The following is a 23,033-nucleotide window of genomic DNA, read 5'->3' as shown; positions in this document are numbered from 1 at the left end:
GCGGGACCAGCGGACCCTCCACAGGCATACCTGCAGGAGGTCTGCCGGAGCCACCTGCCGCCCTCCCGCGGGATGCCGCCCCAAGCGCACGCTTGGCACGCTGGGGTCTGGTGCCGGCCCTGCCTCTCTCCCCTCCTTACTGAGCCACCTTCATCATGGGCCAGTCAATGAGTTCAGTGTAAGGACACTCTTTAGTCCCTGTCTTCCTTCTCAGGGCATATTTGAATACGAATGTGGGAGTTTGGGGGGAACCCAGGCCCACTCTTCTATGGGTTCCAGGCCAAGAACCTTAATTGGCAGCAGCAACAGGTAGTTTTCCTATACTTCCCATGCTATAGCCCTTCTCTGAGCTACTTCCCCAAATGGCCCCTCCTAACAGCCTCCTTGGTACTGGACCACACTTGTTCTCCTGGCTCTTTTACTGCACACCTTCCTACTCCCTGCTCCTACCAGCCAGCCTCTCTCAAGGGGCTTCCTTTTAAACTAGTCCCAGCCAGTTCTGAATGGGCTTCAGGTGATCTGATTAGTCTGTTTCCCTTGATTGCTTCTAATCAGTTCTTAATTGTCTCCAGGTGTCTTAAGGCATCTGCCTGACTTAATTGCTTCTAGCACCTTCCTGACTGTTCTGGTCCCTGCCCTGGTTACTCAGGAAACAAAACTATTCATCCAGTGACCAGTGTTTTCTCTGTCTCAGGGCTGGCTCCAGACCCCAGCTGTCACAATACCTTTTCCATCAACATTGTAAGTTATTGTTTATATCTTTGGAGCATGAGCTTGGGGCAGTGTCCCAGCGGGAGGGCGGCAGGCAGCTCCGGCAGACCTCCCGCAGGCGTGCCTGTGGAGGGGCCGCTGATCCCGCGGCTCCGGTGGAGCATCCGCAGGTATGCCTGCGGGAGGTCCACTGGAGCCGCGGGACCAGCGGACCCTCCGCAGGCACGTCTGCAGGAGGTCCACTGGAGCCGCGGGACCGGCGACCGCCAGAGCACCCCCCGCGGTGTGCCGCCATGCTTGGGGTGGTGAAATTGCTAGAGCCGCCCCTGGGTCTAGGCACTATGTTTTCATATGGAATTTCTTTGTAGAAGAAAAAGGAGGATAATTGAATGCAGCTTATGTTCTAGAGATCTTAGAAAGAGAGTATTCACAAGGACTTCAAACACTTCAAACCTAAATTGTCCATTCATTCATTGTGTCACCACTGCTTCACTGGTCCCCCTTGGGTCCATACATCATGGTGACCAAGTGTCATGTCAATTCAAATTATTTTATATATATTAGGGATTTTTTTTTTTTCTGGGGTTTTTGATAGAAAAACCAACCATATGGCCAGTGATGAAATTAGCCATAAAAAGAGAAATCAGATTATCTTCAAGATAAATTTTATATATATTTAAAAAAAAGGGCAAGAAACACTCAAGAACACAAAAGCCAGACCAGAAGAAATCAGAAAATATGGACACATTAAAGAAGTACACCAACCAACAAACTCAACCACTACTTACCAAGCATCATGATGGATTCTACATCACTAATAAAAAAAAAATTTTTTTTTTTTTTTTTTTTTTTTTTTTTTAAAAAATTATTTTGGGGTCCTCCTGTGTAAAACACTGGCCATAGGTCAAACTAGAGGAGGATTGGTCCCTTCCTTTGGGGGAATCTAAGGAACCTGAAAAAAAAAACCTGAACAAGAAAAAATCAATCATTTCATCAATGGCATCACACACATATTATACTCACATTAAAGAGGATTAACAAGAAAGATTAAAAAAATTGAGAAGAAAGAAAACTGAAATACCCAAAGTCTGGAAAACATCCCCCCACACCACCACCCTCACAACTGGCAGAAGTTTGGTATCTGATCCATACTAGTTCATCAGTAAATTTATGTATTAGTCAAATAATGGCTCACTGCCTAAGTTTCAATGCCATAAAGTTTTTGTAAAAAAAACAAAAAAAACAAACTAAAACAACCAAGTATTCCTGTAGCCTATCGAGTTGTAGGACGTCTGGGTTACTGTCACAATACCTGTTCCATCAACATAGTAATGATATTAGTAGCAGTAATTCTGAATATTTACTATTCAGTTATTCTAGATAGCTGATAGTTTTATGTATCACTGTAAGATACCTTTGTAAACAGATTCTTCAGAAAACAATTTTCTATTTTCCCTTATAATTTACAATGAGATTAAATCTAAATGCATCTTTAGAGGGCTTGCTTTTGTCAAGATAGTATAATTATATCTTGGAGAGAGGGGAGGAGAGGGATATTGTATTATTATGGAGATTTAACAAAATGTTGGTTACTTAATAACTGAATAATGAAAAAGTCCTCTCATGCTCTCACTAAAAAGAAACAAACAACAAAACATGAAAACAGAAAGGTCTTGAGTATATAAAAAAAAAAAAAGTATCAAGAGACTGCTAGATGGAATTTGAGAGAGTCAGATGAAAAGATAGCATCCTGCCTTTAAAAAAAACACACACACACTACCAGTCTAGTCTCTCTGCCAGCAAATTTCACATTAAATAAATCTGTTGTGTGGAGCAAGAACTGGGGGGTAGTGCTGTGTGGTAGATGGCTGTGTTGTCTCAAAAAAAAGTATTTAAATCTGTCAGAAGAGTCTGAGTCTGTGTGAGTCAGCCACACACCACAGGAGGTACCCTTGAGCCTACTACCACCTACTTCATGCTATGCAGCTAGCTAGCTGTATGGAAATGTGCTCTGCAGACCAGGCACCTGGGGCTCCCTGGGGCTGGGGTGAACAAGAACAAGTCAGTGCTTCTGTCTGGTGTGTCTTGTTGTCTGGCCTTGGTCAGCTGTTTTTTTGCTCCTTCCACATTACTCCATTTCAGTACAGCAAAGCATGAGCAAAGCAAAGCATCCAAAACATTCACACATATAAAGCAACATATATCACAAGGTAGCCGTGAGTAGCTGTCTGTAAGTGCAGCAAAGAATCCTGTGGCACCTTATAGACTAACAGACGTTTTGGAGCATGAGCTTTTGTGGGTGAAGTGGATATTCACCCATGAAAGCCATGCTGCAAAAAATCTGTGTTAGTCTATAGTGGCCACAGGATTCTTTGCTGCTTATAATAAAGTTTCAGTCTATTTCTTTGAAAATCAATATAGATGAACACTCAAAGCCAATATTTTTAAAACATAAAATGCATCACAAATCCAGAACTAGATTTGCTAATAAAGCTGAGTGGTTTGAAAAAAAAAATAGAATAAAACAAACAGTTCCCATCTAGGCTTGGAAGCTTATGTAAAATCTGCAACACCCAACAGTATTTCCATTTCTGGGAAACGTGCAGCACAGCTACTCTGAACATATTGCAGACGTTCTTGGTGTAGTGTTTCCATAGGTGCAGACAGTTATTTGTAAAGCAGTTAATGTTAGCAGGATTAAAAAAGGGAGGATTATAATCAGAACTATAATCAGAGTGTCATTATGGGTTCACTTTGACATTCTAAAAGCTACTGTGTACTGAGTCCTAAAATTCCTGTCAAATGTATATTTATTTTCTCTTTTGTAGAAAAATAGAATAAATTGGAAATCAAACTGTAGAAAATAATCCCCAAAGAGTAGAGAGAGAAAACGCACACCTGAATGGTGGTGTTTTGCAGACTACAGTGGGCTATATTTGGCTCAGGTTTTTCCACCAAAGAAACTAAGAGCAACTCTATAGACAATGAGGGATTTTCTCTGTATTTACACTGGTGTAAGAGAAGAGCAGAAATTAGTCTATCATCGGATATGTTTGTGACTGAGTGAATTCATGCTCTTAGCTCACAGATGCCTAATAAGCTATGAAAGCCATAATGGGTGACATCAAGATAACTTTCACAAAGCTTACACTAACAATACAAAAAAGAGGAGTGACACAGGAGCGCTCACCACTACAGACCCCTCTTCCTGGCCACTCTGGGACTTAACCCTCCTTCAAGGGAGTTAACCCTCCTCTGGCAGTCTCTTCATCTATCATCTTCTCTCAGCCTGCAGCCCCTTTAGCTCTAGCTTCCTCTGTAGGACTTAGCCCTCCAGCCTGGTCACTATGGTTCTCCCCTTCCAGGGCAAACTGTCTCAGGCAGTCTGCTCTCGACTGCCTGGCCCGTGCCACTTCCCCAGTGGCTGGTTGGGGGAAAATCAGACCCACCCTCTACTCCAGGTTCCAGCTTGGGGACCCTCTAATCCGGGTCTGCACAATCCCATAACTGGCTGCTTTTCCCCTGAACCTTTTCTGGCTCCCCCTCTCTGGGTTTGCCAGCCTAATCTCCCTCCTCACAAGGAGGGACTGTAGACTACACACTAGAGTCCCAAACATGCCCACCTTTGCCCAAGAAGCGACTGCAGACTATTTCCCTGAACCCCTTTCTGTGCTCACATCCTGGGCTTTATACAGTCCCTTTGTGTTCCCACCCAGCTGAGCCTTGCTTAATTAATCCCTGCTCCTGGTGCAGCCCAGGAAGTTAATTGGCCCACCTACCCACCTTAACTCCTTCATGCTTTGTTTGGGGTGGACACGCCATCACAGGAAGATAAGCATAAACACCAGAGAATGTTTTCCTTTACTGGACATGTTTTAGAGGGAAAAGAAGTTTCCTTCCACCACAAGGGAAATTGCTGTGTGTCTAAAATGACAGTAAGTTGTCTACCATCGAATGGTGATTTTCATCAAGTCATAGGGAAGTGACAGCAGGGAGAAAAACAGAAAAACACTGCTGAGTAAGTAGCTTTTGGAAAAATAGGACATTTTATGGATTCATAGATTTTTAGGGACAGATCTCCTCCATAATCTCCACAGATCTCCACAGGCCATCCTTGAATTAATTCCTGCTTCAAGTCCAATAGCTGTGGTTGAATTAGCCAGAGCAGATCTTTTGGAAAAGCATTCAAGTTTGGAGAATCTTCCACGTACTAACATAAAGGCCTGCCTGAGTTGTGAGCTAGGGCTCCCTACCTCACTGGCAGCTATACAGGCATAGCTGCTGCACCCCCTGGCTTGAAGTAGTGACAACAACCCAAGTACATCATTTCTGCCTTCAGCACCCCCACCATTAAGACTGTTCCAGCACCACTGTACACAGTAGTTACACAGCAGCCCAGACTTACCTCTGACCACAGGGGATGGAGTCAGCCTGCCTCTCAGGCACCAAGAGCTGTAGCTGGGAGGCTCCAAGAATATAGGTGAGGGAACGGAGGAAAAAGGTGCTGCCTTCCAGCCAGGAACCCTTACATGGGTTCTGCCCCCAACAATCACATTTCCTGGCTGACTAGAGTGGACTATAAGTGTCAGCTAAGGAGAAGAACTGATGCCTTTTGGAACACCATGTGGAGAAGTAGAATTTTTTTTTTTAAATAAAATGTATCCCTCGGTGTACATGTGTGATATTACCCTGCCTGAGCGCAGCCTTAGATCAAAATGCATAATTAAAAGAAACCAGAACAAACAAACAATGAAATAATGGAAGCTAGGAGCCTAAATACTTTTGTGGATCTGGGTCAAAGCCCATCTGCTGTTCCCTTCTTCAGTCGCCCTAAGTGTTCTCTGGATTGTTCAGGCTGGCATGAAGCCAAAATACACATCTCTTATGGGCTTACAGGGAAACAGTAGCCAGGGCTTGACTCTTCAGAAACATTAGTGAGTTTCACAGTTAAATACTAGGCCATGTTCTGTTCCCACTTACTGTAGAAGTGAAAAAAAATACAGTCGTTTAGGGTTAGATTCTGAAATGCTTACTTCCATAAGTGAGTACAATACTCCAGAAAAAGATGCATTGAAATCAATAGTGCTGCATGCAGATTAAGGTGCTTTTCAACAAGACTGTTTCCCTCTTTTCAGTGCAAGATCTAATCTTTACATTTTAAGCTTTTCTGCCTGCATCCAAAAGGGCAAGAGAGATATGTCTTAAGGCCTGCCCCCTCATGGAGTTCAGTGCATATGTCCAGGCTGCAGGGAGGCACATATTTCTGATTTGTATCTACAGCTGGGAATCACTCTCCTGGAACCAGTCAGGCAGCTAAGTCTTTATTTGTGAGAATGAGCTAGGCTCCTGGCTCATTCCACAGTGTCATGGTTGCAGTGCTAGCATTATAAAGTAGAATTACTAAAGCCAGAGAGCACATAAAAAAAAAAAACAGGGGCATAACACAGACAGTGGTTACCATTAAAGTCTGGGAGACAGGCCAGTCCTTGCTTACAGACAGCCCCCAACCTGAAGCAAAGACTCACCAGCAACCACACAACAACGTATCCTTGCAACAAAGCCCATTGCCAACTCTGTCCACATATCTATTCAGAGGACACCATCATAGGACCTAATCACATCAGCCACACTATCAAAGGCTCATTCACCTGCACATCTACCAATGTGAAATATGCCATCATGTGCCAGCAATGCCCCTCTGCCATGTACATTGGCCAAACTGGACAGTCTCTATGCAAAAGAATAAATGAACACAAATCAGACGTCAAGAATTATAACATTCAAAAACCAGTCAGAGAACACTTCAACCTCTCTAGTCACTTGATTACAGATCTCAAAGTCGCAATACTCCAAAAAAAACCCCCAAAACCAAAAACAACTTCAAAAACAGACTGCAGTGAGAAACTGCAGAATTGGAATTAATTTGCAAACTTGACACCACTGGCTTGAATAAAGACTGGGAGTGGATAGGTCATTACATAAAGTAAAAACCGTTTCCCCATGCTAATTTCCCCCCCTACTGTTGCTGAAAATGGGCCATCCTGATTATCACTACAAAGATTTTTTCCCTCCTGCTGATAATAGCCCAACGTAACTGATTACCCTCATTATAGTTAGTATGGCAACACCCATTTTTTCCATGTCCTCTTTGCATATGTATCTTCCTACTCTATTTTCCACTGCATGCATCCGATGAAGTGGGTATTAGCCCATAAAAGCTTATGCTCACATAAATTTGTTAGTCTCTAAGGTGCCACAAGTACTACTTGTTCTTTTTGCTGATACAGACTAACACAGCTACCATTCTGAATATTAAAGTCTGGGTCATTCCTGCTCAGTGGCTGTATTAAGTGTTCTTTAATACAGATGATACATTTAACCTGTTTACTGTACTATCATGTAAAAATAATGACAATTCTTGACAATCCAGTTAACACCACAGGAAAGCAGAGCAAAATTCAAATCATGCATTTACTTCAATTAAATTTTCCTGGTAGTCTATATAGCAGAGTGATGGAATGACCCACACCTCATATAACTTGACTTGGTTTGCATGTAAGCATGCTACAAATCTATACAGTAGAGGATCAGATCTTTCCAAGCAGACCCTTAAATGAAGGGAGAAGTTTGTGCATGTTGCAGGTGGCCAGTAGCTCCAGAACACTGTACACCCTCCCTTTCTGGGAGCCCATACTCTGTGAAATGTTGTTGCTATGGGAGGGAGCAATCAGGACCAATGCTATTTTAAGTGTTGTATTTAACTACAGCAGGTGATTAGAGTCAAGCCTGACCTCACTTGCACTGGTGCAAATCCCTTGGGTTTCAGTGGAAATTGTAATGCAGCAGTCCTTTTCCCCAGCTTAACAAGCATTCACTGCTATTGTCAGTCTTCTTTAAGTAGGTTTACTTGTCCAAACATGAGCACATAAACAAAATACAGTTCCTCAGCTCACCATTTGTCCTAAGGTTTCACAACCTCCCCTCTCAGTGGTCCCAGGTAATCCTGCTTCTTACAGCTTCCCAGTCCTAGCCAGCTCTACTCCCCTTCTAGAACACCAGCCTCACTGAACAGCTGGCCCCTTGTTCTAGGGACCCATTGTTAGCTATGTGATTCCACAGCCAGTCCCAATTATGCCTCTTCTTCCTTTCCTTTGGCAAGCCATCATAGCCCCAGGTGTTGCCCTGCCCCTTTTAATGGGCTTACCTGGGCCCATCTGTTCTGACACAGAGGTGCTGGGCCTGGTCTGCTCACAGGAACTAGCTACCTTGTGACAGACCCATATAACTGAGAGCAGAATTGACCCCAATGTGAATAATACACATACTGTAAATAACTTCATAGGGTCTCAGTCTCTAGCTTTCTATATCAGGGGTTCTCAAACTCAGGGTTGGGACCCCTCAGGGGATCACAAGGTTATTACATGGGGGGTTGTGAGTTGTTAGCCTCCACTCCAAACCCCACTTTTCATCCATCACTTATAATGGTGTTAAATATATTTTAAAGTGTTTTTAATTTATGGGAGGGGGGGTCACACTCAGAGGTTTGCTGTGTGAAAGGGGTCACCAGTACAAAAGTTTGAGAACCACTGCATACTGCCAGAGCACCTTCCTCTTCCATGCCTGACACTCTTAAGATGGTTCATGATAGCTTTTCAAAAACAGCAGTAGGGAACTGGCTCTCTGAGCAAACATTCATCTCTGCTCATTGGACTTAATCTCCCTTCTGAGACAATGAAGCAGAAATAAATGAACATAAGAATAAGAACATAAGAACGGCGGTACCGGGTCAGACCAAGGGTCCATCTAGCCCATTATCTGTCTACCGACAGTGGCCAATGCCAGGTGCCCCAGAGGGAGTGAACCTAATAGGCAATGATCAAGTGATCTCTCTCCTGCCATCCATCTCCATCCTCTGACGAACAGAGGCTAGGGACACCATTTTTACCCATCCTGGCTAATAGCCATTTATGGACTTAGCCACCATGAATTTATCCAGTTCCCTTTTAAACATTGTTATAGTCCTAGCCTTCACAACCTCCTCAGGTAAGGAGTTCCACAAGTTGACTGTGCGCTGCGTGAAGAAGAACTTCCTTTTATTTGTTTTAAACCTGCTGCCTATTAATTTCATTTGGTGACCCCTAGTTCTTGTATTATGGGAATAAGTAAATAACTTTTCCTTATCCACTTTCTCAACATCACTCATGATTTTATATACCTCTAGCATATCCCCCCTTAGTCTTCTCTTTTCCAAGCTGAAGAGTCCTAGCCTCTTTAATCTTTCCTCATATGGGACCCTCTCCAAACCTCTAATCATTTTAGTTGTCCTTTTCTGAACCTTTTCTAGTGCTAGAATATCTTTTTTGAGGTGAGGAGACCACATCTGTACACAGTATTCGAGATGTGGGCATACCATGGATTTATATAAGGGCAATAATATATTCTCAGTCTTATTCTCTATCCCCTTTTTAATGATTCCTAACATCCTGTTTGCTTTTTTGACCGCCTCTGCACACTGCGTGGACATCTTCAGAGAACTATCCACGATGACTCCAAGATCTTTTTCCTGACTCGTTGTAGCTAAATTAGCCCCCATCTTATTGTATGTATAGTTGGGGTTATTTTTTCCAATGTGCATAACTTTACATTTATCCACATTAAATTTCATTTGCCATTTTGTTGCCCAATCACTTAGTTTTGTGAGATCTTTTTGAAGTTCTTCACAATCTGTTTTGGTCTTAACTATCTTGAGTAGTTTAGTATCATCTGCAAACTTTGCCACCTCACTGTTTACCCCTTTCTCCAGATCATTTATGAATAAATTGAATAGGATTGGTCCTAAGACTGACCCTTGAGGAACACCACTAGTTACCCCTCTCCATTCTGAGAATTTACCATTAATTCCTACCCTTTGTTCCCTGTCTTTTAAGCAGTTCTCAATCCATGAAAGGGCCTTCCCTTTTATCCCATGACAGCTTAATTTACGTAAGAGCCTTTGGTGAGGGACCTTGTCAAAGGCTTTCTGGAAATCTAAGTACACTATGTCCACTGGATCCCCCTTGTCCACATGTTTGTTGACCCCTTCAAAGAACTCTAATAGATTAGTAAGACATGATTTCCCTTTACAGAAACCATGTTGACTATTGCTCAACAGTTTATGTTTTTCTATGTGTCTGACAATTTTATTCTTAACTATTGTTTCAACTAATTTACCTGGTAACGACGTTAGACTTACTGGTCTGTAATTGCCAGGATCACCTCTAGAGCCCTTTTTAAATATTGGCGTTACATTAGCTAACTTCCAGTCATTGGGTACCGAAGCCGATTTAAAGGACAGGTTACAAACCTTAGTTAATAGTTCCACAACTTCACATTTGAGTTCTTTCAGAACTCTTGGGTGAATGCCATCTGGTCCCGGTGACTTGTTAATGTTGAGTTTATCAATTAATTCCAAAACCTCTTCTAGTGACACTTCAATCTGTGACAGTTCCTCAGAATTGTCACCTACAAAAGCCAGCTCAGGTTTGGGAATCTCCCTAACATCCTCAGCTGTGAAGACTGTAGCAAAGAATCCATTTAGTTTCTCCGCAGTGACTTTATCGTCTTTAAGCGCTCCTTTTGTATTTTGATTGTCAAGGGGCCCCACTGGTTATTTAGCAGGCTTCCTGCTTCTGATGTACTTAAAAAACATTTTGTTATTACCTTTGGAGTTTTTGGCTAGCCGTTCTTCAAACTCCTCTTTGGCTTTTCTTATTACACTCTTGCTTAAGTTGGCAGTGTTTGTGCTCCTTTCTATTTGCCTCACTAGGATTTGACTTCCACTTTTTAAAGGAAGTCTTTTTATCTCTCACTGCTTCTTTTACATGGTTGTTAAGCCACGGTGGCTCTTTTTTAGTTCTTTTACTGTGTTTCTTAATTTGGGGTATACATTGAAGTTGGGCCTCTATTATGGTGTCTTTAAAAAGGGCCCATGCAGCTTGCAGGGATTTCACTTTAGTCACTGTACCTTTTAACTTTTGTTTAACTAACCCCCTCATTTTTGTATAGTTCCCCCTTTTGAAATTAAATGCTACAGTATTGGGCTGTTGAGGTGTTCTTCCCACCACAGGGATGTTGAATGCTATTGTATTATGGTCACTATTTCCAAGCGGTCCTGCTATATTTACCTCTTGGACCAGCTCCTGCGCACCACTCAGGAATAAATCTAGAGTTGCCTCTCCCCTTGTGGGTTCCCGTACCAGCTGCTCCATGAAGCAGTCATTTACAGTGTCGAGAAATTTTATCTCTGCATTTCGTCCTGAAGTGAAATGTTCCCAGTCAATATGGGGATAATTGAAATCCTCCACTATTATTGGGTTCTTAATTTTGATAGCCTCTCTAATTTCCCTTAGCATTTCATCATCACTATTACTGTCCTGGTCAGGTGGTCGATAATAGATCCCTAATGTTATATTTTTATTAGAGCATGAAATTTCTATCCATAGAGATTCTATGGAACATGTGGATTCGCTTAAGATTTTTACTTCATTTGAATCTACATTTTCTTTCACATATAGTGCCACTTCTCCCCCTGCACGACCTGTTCTGTCCTTCCAATATATTTTGTACCCCGGAATGATTGTGTCCCATTGATTGCTCTCAGTCCACCAGGTTTCTGTGATGCCTATTATATCAATATCCTCCTTTATCACAAGGCACTCTAGTTCACCCATCTTATTATTTAGACTTCTAGCATTTGTGTACAAGCACTTTAAAAACTTGTCCCTGTTTATTTGTCTGCCCTTTTCTGATGTGCCAAAACACAACAAATGGTTGTGCTTCTCAGGAAGTTATGTAAGCTTGCTTTCTCCCACAATTCCCTTAGGCTTTCCAGATTTCTGAAAAGTCACTGCTTCAGGGAGATGTGCTGGGAATTGTGGTATGGTACGCAAGAGGCATTGCAACTGCACTGCTTTAGCGGAATGTTTGTGTGGAGTTAGGGCAGAATTGCACACAAAACAGGACGACTAGTTTGAATGCACTGTACTTTTATTTGCATTGCTGCAATCATCCCAACTCAATGAGCAATGCATCTATTCTCTACTATAGACACTCCTAGAAAAGACTGTAGACAAATACTAACCTGGTGTTAAAGTATGATTAAATGTAAAAAAAGGAAAGTGTTTAGGGCATATGCCATTTGGCCCACAGGTGCATGCAAAAGGTTAAACTAAAGAGATGATGTAAAAGGACATGCTGGAAACAAAATACTTTTGACAATTTATTCCTTTCCTGTTCCCATTCCTTCTCTTTATTCCTCGACAGAGGTGACAAAGTGATTAATCATTGCTGGCACTGTCCAGGCTATCCTATTAAGCAACCCTTTTCTTAGAGAGCAGTGAGAAGACAGAAATAAGAAGGGAGAGCTGGATAATAATAATGACAAAAGAATTAAAATTAATATCATATTAGTATATTACTGATATTAGTTATATGAGTTCTAGACTGATTATATCCTTTATAGTAAATAAAATTATATTTGGAGGTTATGTAGAAACAGGACAAGTAACTTTCACAAGTACATTGCAAATAAGAAAACCATGAGGATTTGTGGTATTATCTTAAAAGTATACATGGCATCACACATTAAGGAGCTCTGCACAAGGCAAATCATCACAGAAATCATCTGAAAACACTTCAGACCAAACAAACCTGAAAGTTTTCACATATATACAAGATAAGATTTACATATTTAAGATATCTGTACTCCCATTTAATACTCTACCAATGCTTTCATATCCTGGCAGATATCATATTTGAGTGTAAAAATTACATGACTCACTGAACAATATTGATATATGTGTTCTCACACTGAAGTACTAGAAATTTATGTATGTAATTCCATTACTGTTAATGGAAGTTACCTCTGTACATCTTCTGCTTCAATAGGAAAATAGGCACAAGAACATTTTTATTCGAGTACTTCTTAGTTCTGACAAGATGAAAAATATCCTAGGCCCTCATAACAACATAAGAATGGCCCTACTGGATCAGACCAATGACAATGAAGTATCCTGTCTTCCAACAGTGGCCAATGTCAGGTGCTTCTGAGGGAATGAACAAAACAGGGCAATTATTGAGTCATCCACCCCCAGCTTCTGGCAGTTAGAGGCTTAGGACACCCGGAGCATGGGGTTGCATACCAGGTCATCTAACAGCCTTTGATGGACCATAAACTTACCTAATTCTTTTTTGAACCCAGTTATATTTTTGGCCTTCACAGCACCCCATGGTAATGAGTTCCACAGGCTGATGGTATTGTGTGAAGTAGTACTTCCTTTTGTTTATTTTAAACTGTCTGCCTATTAATTTCATTAGGTGACCCCTGATTCTTGTGTTAGGAGTAAATAACACTTCCTTATTCACTTTCTCCACACCAGTATGATTTTATAGACTACTATCATATTCCCCTTTAGTCGTCTCTTTTCCAAGCTGACCCAGTTTCAGTATTTTTAATCTCTCATATGGAAGCTGTTCCACACCAATAATCATTTTTGTTGCCCTTCTCTGTAACCTTTCCAATTCTAATACATCTTAATTGAGATGGGGCAAACAAAACTGCATACAGTATTCAAGATGAGGACATAACATGGATTTAGATAGTGGCATTATGATATTTTCTATCATATTATTATTTATCCCTCTCCTCCAAAACATGTAAACTCCATTGTGAGACTGGTAAGAAAAGGAGCCAGTGCAGTGGCTGCATAGGGGAGCCTATATACCTCTTTCACACTAAGAAGTGACCCTCTCCGCTGGCCATGTATTACCAATACAGAGGGAAGCACTGGGGCAGGCAAAAGGTGAAAGAATTTAGAGCAGCCTGAATGACCCAGTTCCAGGATCAGGGGAGGCCCAAAGTGTTTACTGACATTTTTACCACCACCCTCATTCAGATGCAATGAGCTGTGCTCTCACACAGCTGAGAAATGAGCCCAAACTCATTCTTCTTCTTCTTCTGAAATCCATTTGGAAAAAAATACACAACATCCTTGCATTTCAACAGTAACATAGAATTTGGCCAGAAAAAATATTTGAAGAATTGATACTCAGTAAAATAAACTCTGACTGAAAAATATTTTCCAGCATGACTGAGTAACCCTGGCCACATCTACTTTTACTGCGTAACATATTTGCACTTCCACAGCATCTATCAAGCAATGAATATAAAAGGGACACTTTAAAACAAAAGAAGTAGGCATGACGTGAATTGTGTTTTTCTTTAATGGGATTTGCAAATATTTATCAATCTGAAGAGGAGGAATACATTCAGTTTGTAATATTAATGCTAAAACATAATTGATTTATCAGAAGAAACTAATTCCAAATCATCAGGTAATCCTAATGCATGAATGTTATACTTCCTGAAGTTGTTTCACAATAACTCTTCTTCAGGCATATAAAGAAGCATTGAACCAGATCCACAGATGCAGTAAGGGTAAGGATAATTAATCTATACTGATACTACTTCTTTTCCCCTTTCATTTTAGTAATAGCATAGACGTGCACATTTCACATTTTAAGAGCTAGTTACAATGATGTTAATTATGTAATGTTATCCTTACATAAGTACACAAATAAAAGCCTCATTCCGTGCTTTAATTAGCTGGGTTTTTTCCTCTATGAGTATTTCTAAAATCCTCTTGGTTCTCACCTAGCACTTAGTTACTTTCTAAGAGGAGTTTGTGAACTGTGTTTGACTAGTGAATATATGCAAATAAAAAAGCTGATTTATTCTGACTGAATAACATGTCACATTAAATTATGAAAGTGAGATGGTATAGAAGAAAAGTTTATTCAAGGCAACCTGTGTGCTCATAGTTGGAATTTGTAGGGAACTGCTCCGGGGGGGGGCGGGGGAGGCAGGGGAGAATGAGAAAAGAATTTCACTTCAAGGTTTATGCTCAGAAAAAAAGCGGCCTGAAGCTGATGTGGACATAGTTTGAAGGCATTCAGTCTACTGTGATGTAAGCTACCCTGTGAAGTCAGGACACTATACTAAATCTTTGAATTTTTAGTGCCACTTTCCCATAAGGTTAGGACAATTGTCTGTTTGTTTGTCCTATAAATCCTTAAAAAGCTTTTATGTTTAATGGATGATTTTTTTAAAGTTACTGTTTGTATTATTTTAAAGTTATTTTTCAAATATTTGATTATTTTGTGACTTTTTTTTCAAAATAAATGCAGTTAAAGAATAAATGAATAGATTAACCCAATTAATTTTTCTTACTAACATTTTAAACTGTTTTAAAATAAAGATTAATCTGAAAAATAAAATAGGTAACAAACGTATACTTTGTCCCAAAAATTAATTCAGTTTCACAACCTGACTTTATAATCAGTCTTTGTTGGAGGCTGAAAACTAAGATATATTTTACACAGATTGCTTTCATCTTTGTGCATATTATGATAGTGGGGCACTTGGTTTATAATTTGCAAGTACAGTATGTTTCTACTGTATTTTCAGAATTTTTATAATTTCATGATAACAGGTATGTTGAGTGAAACTTGGATGACAAGTTTGAAATTGAGTGATATGCATGTTTTATGCATAGATTGTATTACAGCAAAGATAAATCCTCTGTACCTGAAAATTGGTTTTCTGCCACAATCTGAGGCTTTGGGATAAAGCTTTTCTGTCAGCAGGTGTTATAAGGAATCATTGAATTAGTGGTGGAATACACCTACTAGATCATTCACTTCATTTCCATTTTCTAGAGGTTTATGCAGTCTAGTTTTAAAATTCCCAGTCAGAGGTGTTTTACTTTGGACCCTATTCTATTTAATTTTTTTGATAGTCAACCTAAAGTTTCTTTAATGTAGCTCCCTAAACAATTTCTGTCCAATGTTGGTATTTACACTGTTTTAGTTTGTACACTGTACATTGCAAGATATCTCAATTTTTATTGCCTTCTACTGAAAGAATTATGAGCTCTTATCTACTGATACTTTCTGAAGCAATCTTTCAGTTTCAATCTGTCAGAGTTGCTCAGGATTTGTGTGGGGGATTTATTTCTGAGCTTTTCTGTTGAAGTTAACATTGAAATTAGTATCCTCATGTTCCCTTTTGATATTCTGAGGGCATTGCTTTTCATTTGACAGGGTAACAAATCTGAGCAAACTTTTTCATACATTTGTTTCAAATCTGGAGTGAGGCCTGATGTCATCAGTCTGTCATCTATTCCAGAAGTCTATACATAGCCTATAAATACCTACATGGGGAAAGAAATTTGATAGCAGAGGGATATTCAAATCAAACAAAGATGTAACAAGATTCAATGGCTGGAAATTGGGCCTAGATAAATTCAGACTAGAAATAAGGGGCAGTGTTTTACAGTGAAGGGATTTAACCACTGGAACAATTTACGAAGCTTTGTGGTGGATTCTCCATACTGGAAATGTTTTAATCAAGATGAGATGTTTTTCTAAAAGAGATACTCTAGTTCTAACAGGAATTAATTCAGGGAAGTCCTATGACCTGTATTATGCAGGAGGTCAGATTAGATGAACACAATAGGTCTTTCGGTCTTTATAATCTATGAGGTTCAGGAAGAAATTCAGTTGGTAATAAAGACTTATTGACAGGCCCTGATGCAACACACAACTGCCTATTCTTTTTGGAGATCTAATGGGAAATATTTTAGTTAAATATTTACAAGCACTTGCTTTATTCCTTACCCACCCACCTGCTGCCTCTATGCCTTTAGAAAAATTCATTTTTCTCTCTTCGTGCTCCAGTGGAGATGGCCCCTTCCCTTTCTTTTTTTGTGGAAATTGGGCCACCTTGCTACAGGTGCTTTGGTTTTGGCCTGCAGCTCAGTTTCTCTGTAGACCCCTTTCCTAATGGAGTGTTTTGTTTTGTTTAGTATTTTTCTGCCCTGCCTGATTTTCCCTTTGCCTCTCTCCAGGCTGGAACCTTGCTTGCCCTCAGTCTTTTCAGAATCTTAGCTGCTCTCTGTTGTCTGGCTATACCGAAAGAAGGACAGGAGATACTTGACATGGGTTTAATCAGACCACAACTTTATTATTGGATATCTGGGACTACCTAGCAGATAAAAGTGTACAGTTCAGGTAACCCCATTGTGACACCACACCCCATATTCTTCATAGAGATATTATTATGATATGACTGGTATAACTATAATGTTTTATGCAAGATAGGACATGTAAGATATCATTGAAAAGGTTACGATTTACTGAATATGATTATCCTATTTGTATGCATGTATCATCATTGTATCTGAAGTTAGGAATATTGGTTATACATCTATTACAAAGGTGTTTTCAGATCTTAGACTCATATAATAGCAGGGTTGGAAGGGACCTCAGGAAGTCATCTAGTCCAATCCCCTGCTCAAAGCAGGACCCGTCCTCAAATAAATCATCTCAGCCAGGGCTTTTGTCAAGCCTGACCTTAAAAACCTCGAAGGAAGAAGATTCCACCACCTCCCTAGGTAACCCATTCCAGTGCTTCACCACCCTCTTAGTGAATTTTTTTCCTAATATCCAACCTAAACCTCCCCACTTCAACTTGAGACTATTACTCCTTGTTCTGTCATCTGCCACCACTGAGAACAGTCTAGATCCATCCTCTTGAACCCCCTTTCAGGTAGTTGAAACCAGGTATCAAATTCGCCCACTGACTGGCATGAGAACTAAGCTTGGAAACAAACATTTCCCCCCATATGCAAAGCCTATTTAAGGCAAGGGAGTGACATCATCTTAGTTCTCAACTGACTCCCCACCCAAAAAGACTCCTGGTGACACCTGAGGAACACAGGCTGAACTGGGGGGTAGGGGGAAGTGTGGACCCAGGATGTAGGGATTTTTAGCTTGTGAAAGGAACACCTGGGGTTTTTAAGCTCTCAGCAAGTGCAGCTGGCCCCTTAAGAATCTCTGTAGCCTGCTTGAATCATCCTTTAGAGTGAGAATTTGCTACTAAGTTTGCATGTTTTATTTGCATGTTTTGTTTGTTTGCTAGACAATCTGCTTTGAGCTGTTTGCTGTCTCTTATAATCACTTAAAATCTACCTTTTGTTGTTAATAAACTTATTTTTGCCTTGTATAAAACCAATGTGTGGTAGTCATAACTTGGGGCAGAAAGCTGTTGCAGATCCTTCTCCACATTGAGGGAGGGGGTGAATTTCATGAGCTTACACTGTACAGAACTCTGTGCAGTGCAAAACGGTATAATTTTGGGCCAAAGGTGGGGGGGTGCATGCCTTAGGAACTGGGAGGTGCCTTAGCTAGACCTTCCCATGCAGGGGTTGGTTAAATAACCTGTGTGTATATAACTGCAGCTGGGTCTGTTCTTACCTGTATTTATACTGGAGCCTGGGAGAGGGCCTGGCAGGCTGGTCACAGCAGTAGCATGTACAGGGAGCCCAGGGTGGTGGGTCGGGGGGGCTCAATGGTACACCAGTTCCAGGTGGGTGTGGTGGGTTCTTTCCCCTCCCCCTCCCCGGGTGCCATGTTTATTCCATAATTACCCAGGGGACTTTTACCAGATCCTGCTCTTTTTCCATTCAGATCCCTCCAGTAAATCCATTGCTGGGACCTTACTATCCACTCCCTCCATAGGAGGGTTAAGTTGGGCTATAAGAATAGGGGGTTGGCTCCCTGTCATACCAATCATAGGAGTCCCCAACCACCCCCCGTTCGCTCCTACACCTCTTTTTAAGTCCTTCTTTTGCAAGCCATTTATCTCATCACTATAGATATTTCCTAAGGAGTACCTTCACTGGACATCTGCCACACACTTATATAATAAGTTGCCACATATGGCCTACCACCCTTCATGGCATGCATGAACAGAGCCCATTTGAACCCACAGTGGGGAAAGCCAAAAAATCCCAACTCCACCTAAGCCATATGATGGCAAGGGAAAAATTCCTTCCCAGCCCCCCTCCACAAAGGGGCAGCTAGCATAATGCCCGCAGCAGGTCTAGACCAAACTGGTATTTTACCACCTAACCAGGAGGGAGGATGGTGCTGCTTCAGCCTCCTCTGTGCAAAATGGAGGGTTAAAGCATAAGGCTGCCCCTTTAAAACCCCTCATTCCCAGGGGATGAACCAGTAACCAGACTGACCCTTTTGCAGCAGTTTTCATCTCCCTCCCCCTCACCCAAGCCATAAAGCACAGTTCCCTCCATTAGGCCAGCCAGCCAAATAGCTCCACCCCACTTTGCTTAAAGGTGCAAGGTGTTCATTCTTGGGCTGAAGTAAACAAAAATCTCTCCCCCCCGCCCCACAACACTGCAGAAGAGTTTCCCTTACTTTATTTTGTTTTATTCCATTTCATTTTATTCTCTTCTCTCTAGTGACAAGATCCAGGCAGGTCTGACACTGGTTTATACAGAGCAGGGACCCAGAAAAACAGAAAATAGTGTTTTCTTAGTAATAACCCAAGAATGACAGATAGTCATGACTTCTTTCAGATAGAGAGAGAACTCTCAAAGCATCTTCCAGCACATTATATAGTGAGAGAAACTCAATAACTTTTGAGCAATCAAATCCTCATTGACATACACGTATTCATCTTTGACTCTCTTCTAATCTCTGATAAGATGGTCTGTATTACAAATTAATGTTTTGTTTTATAATTTTACAGAAATATTCAAAATGTATTATAAAAATCCTTGTTAGATTTTTCGTTGTTTTTAAACTCTCCCTACGTATTTGTTAGGTTGTATGGATTAGTTTCTGCTAAAACCTTGGTTTTTGGATATATATATTTTTTTAAATCCCTGTGGTCCTGAATATGCTCTGTAATGTCTATTACCTATTCTTGTAAATTCTCCTCTTACTTTCAGTTTTTGTTAGCAGTAATTATGCACTGAAACAACTTAAATATTTGAATAGGCTCTTTTTTCAAGAAATAATTAGTGTGAAGTTATATTTCTCAGAGTTTTAATTACCTTCTTTCCCATGCATTCTTCCAGGCTGCTTCCTACACAAACATTGTTCCTGAGCTAGTCCACAAAACTGCTTCCATCTCTTTATTTAAATCCCTCCTGAAAGAAACTTTTTTCCCCATAGTGACATCAACAAACTGGGTATGTTATACCAATACACCTACACTATAGTGTCTGAATCATAAAATGAATATCCAGTGCAACCATGTATTTGAATTTACTTTGTAAGCTAATATTTCTATTTGCATTAAAAGTATGAAACTTACAAGTTTTTACAGGTGGCTGTAGAAGTGTGAAAAATAAAGGTGCTACTTGTTCAGTAATGAACAGTTATGCTGGTCTTCTTTTGCAGTGGTGCCTACCCATTCTGGCTTTGGGCTAGCCATTGCCTCAGTTTCTCCTCATTCAGGTTAGATCTCCTGACCCTCTAGCCTAGATTGGTCACTGCAGTAACTTGGCCTTCCAGCTAAGTCATTTAAAAAAAATGTCCACCTCTGCTGGGATATCAAAATCCAAAACAAACATATAATTGTCCAGTCTTCAACTGAGCCAGGCCTTCTTTTCTGCAAGTCTGTCTTCTTTCCTCAGGCCTACCTAGACTCCTTTGACACTCCTCAGAGCAAAGTCTCCTAGGGCTTCTTATCTGGATTCTCCCTTGGTTCTCCATAAATTTCTGTTGGTCACTTTCTCCCTTTGAGGAGGTGAGCTAAATATGTCACAGGTGGGGCTGGATCCATCTCCTCTTAAAGGGCCTGTCAGCCTCCAAAAATTTCCTCTGAACACCAAGTACTGTTTTTTGCTAGTCTAGACACATTAATAATTTTTTTCATGATGGTTAATACTACTCCATTCTCTGCCACACCTATAGTCTCCTGCTCCATTCATTTCTCATTTTTTCTTTACCTTGCCAACTGTTTTTCCATTCCAACTTAATTCCTTTTTAGGAGGTCTCTTTCTCTCTCCATCAGTTTTTTTCACTTCTTATTTCTCCCCAAGCTGTACATTATTACCCCAGGTTCTTTTTCCCGTTTTTTCTCCCTCGCTCCCCCGTGCCTTGGCCCAAGATCTCCTTTCCTGAATTGAGTTTCCTTACTCATATTATTTTGATGATTATAAAAAATATTCTTTCTTCCTGCATCTGAAGAATAGAATGTGAACTAACATGGAGTAGGCAAGGCTGGACTGCAAGTGGAAGTGGAATTTTTAAATCAAGTCATGACAATCTCAACTGATTGGATATAAAACAATATATGATTGAGTCAGGTCCCCAGAGTAACTTTTTTTCACCATCACAACCAGGTGTGAACAGTAATTTCATATCCACATCAATCTGCTACCTAATCATGCTTGAACCAGTGTATTCTAGGAAAATCTGGCAGCTGTCTCATAATAGTTCATCAAGGCAAAGATCACTGAGAGAAAATGCCTAAGAAATGTCACCAGGAAAACATAGTGCAATGCACACTGAGATGCCTAACTGCACAAAGGTAGGGGAGGAAAGATCATCTACTGATGCATTGCATAAGTAGATTGTTCTGTATATATACAGTAAAAGAGCATTATGGCTCAGTAGTTAGCACAAGCGTCTGGACGTCAGGACTGTATTCTACATCTTGACCGGCTAACTATATGCGTATGAGGAAGTCATTTAATGGCTATGTGCTTCAGTTTCCCCTTTTCTGTTATGGAGAAAATTATATGTAACCACTTTACGGTCTTTGGCTGAAGAGTTTTTATAGGTTAAATATAGAATTTAAACTTTTATTATGCAGTTTCCTTTATTTCAGTTCTAGTTTTTGCTCTTGGTTTCCTCTTCACATTTCTTTTATGCTCTCTACATGCCCAGACCAGAATACTACTACTACCACTTCCAAGCACCACTGCTGTCACTCTATGTCTATTGATTTGCCATAACACTAATACTACAACCTTCAGTTAGATGTGTTTGAGAAAGGATGATAGATTCTAATACTGCAGCACCAACCTTTGTGAATATGTGTACGTGTTTTAGAATAACCAAATGAAACTACTGCGAAGACTAATTTCAGTAGTATCTATATAAAAGACAGATTATCCAGTAACACTTTAGCTACTTAGTTATAAAATAAGAAACAAATATGTACTGTATATAATTAAAAAAGAATGCTTTTCAGAATACATAGTCCACTTTTTCTTGGAATAAGAATTATATTAAAAATATTATTTAGCATCCTTCTTAAAAGAGTCTAAAATGAGAAGTACAAAAGACCGCAGTGAATGAAAAAAAGGATATTCAGCGATTTCATGAATAATGAATTCTATAAAATCTACCACTATCCTATATTTTTCAAATTCAACAGAAAGTAATATGATGTACTAGAGTCAATTACATTTGGGAAGATCAAATGTCTGTGTTAATGTTTAAATAATACATAAATATCCAGTATCTTGCTTTGCAAGGTGTAACAGCATTAAAGTACCAGCCTTATATGAAACAGATGATTTAAAAGTAATGAACTGAATATTTCTCTTCTATTTACTCCAGTTTAGTTGAATTCTAGTGGGGTAGCACCACATAACGGAGTGCAGAATTTGACTCAATATCTCTATAGATATAGTTCCTGTACGTCTGGAAAATGACCTAATTTGGTGATCCATCCTCAGAAGTGAATGGATACTATTGAGTTTCAGAGGGTTTCGTGGCTGAATATTCTCTTACTGAACTACCAATGGTGTTTAGGGACATCATAGTGATCTGTTGTTCTCCACTATCTAAATGTTCTCCCTCCTTGGCTTTATCTACACAGTTCATAGACTCATAGACTCAGACTCATAGACTTTAAGGTCAGAAGGGACCATTATGATCATCTAGTCTGACCTCCTGCACAATGCAGGCCATACAATCTCACCCATCCACTTCTATAACAAACCCCTAACCTATGTCTGAGTTATTGAAGTCCTCAAATTGTGGTTTGAAGACCTCAAGCTGCAGAGAATCCTCCAGCAAGTGACCCAGGCCCCATGCTGCAGAGGAAGGCGAAAAACCTCCAGGACCTCTGCCAATCTGCCCTGGAGGAAGGCTGTTCCAGAACTTCACTCCTCTAATGGTTAGAAACCTTTGTCTAATTTCAAGTCTAAACTTCCTAGTGTCCAGTTTATATCCATTTGTTCTTGTGTCCACATTGGTACTAAGCTTAAATAATTCCTCTCCCTCCCTAATATTAATCCCTCTGATATATTTATAAAGAGCCATCATATCCCCCCTCAACTTCTTTTGGTTAGGCTAAACAAGCCAAGCTCTTTCAGTCTCCTTTCATAAGACAGATATTCCATTCCTCAGATCATCCTAGTAGCCCATCTCTGAACCTGTTCCAGTTTGAATTCATCCTTCTT

Source organism: Mauremys reevesii, linkage group 5 (genome assembly GCF_016161935.1).
Source record: "Mauremys reevesii isolate NIE-2019 linkage group 5, ASM1616193v1, whole genome shotgun sequence".
Classification (NCBI taxonomy): Eukaryota; Metazoa; Chordata; order Testudines; family Geoemydidae; genus Mauremys; species Mauremys reevesii.
This window is presented reverse-complemented; position numbering follows the sequence as displayed.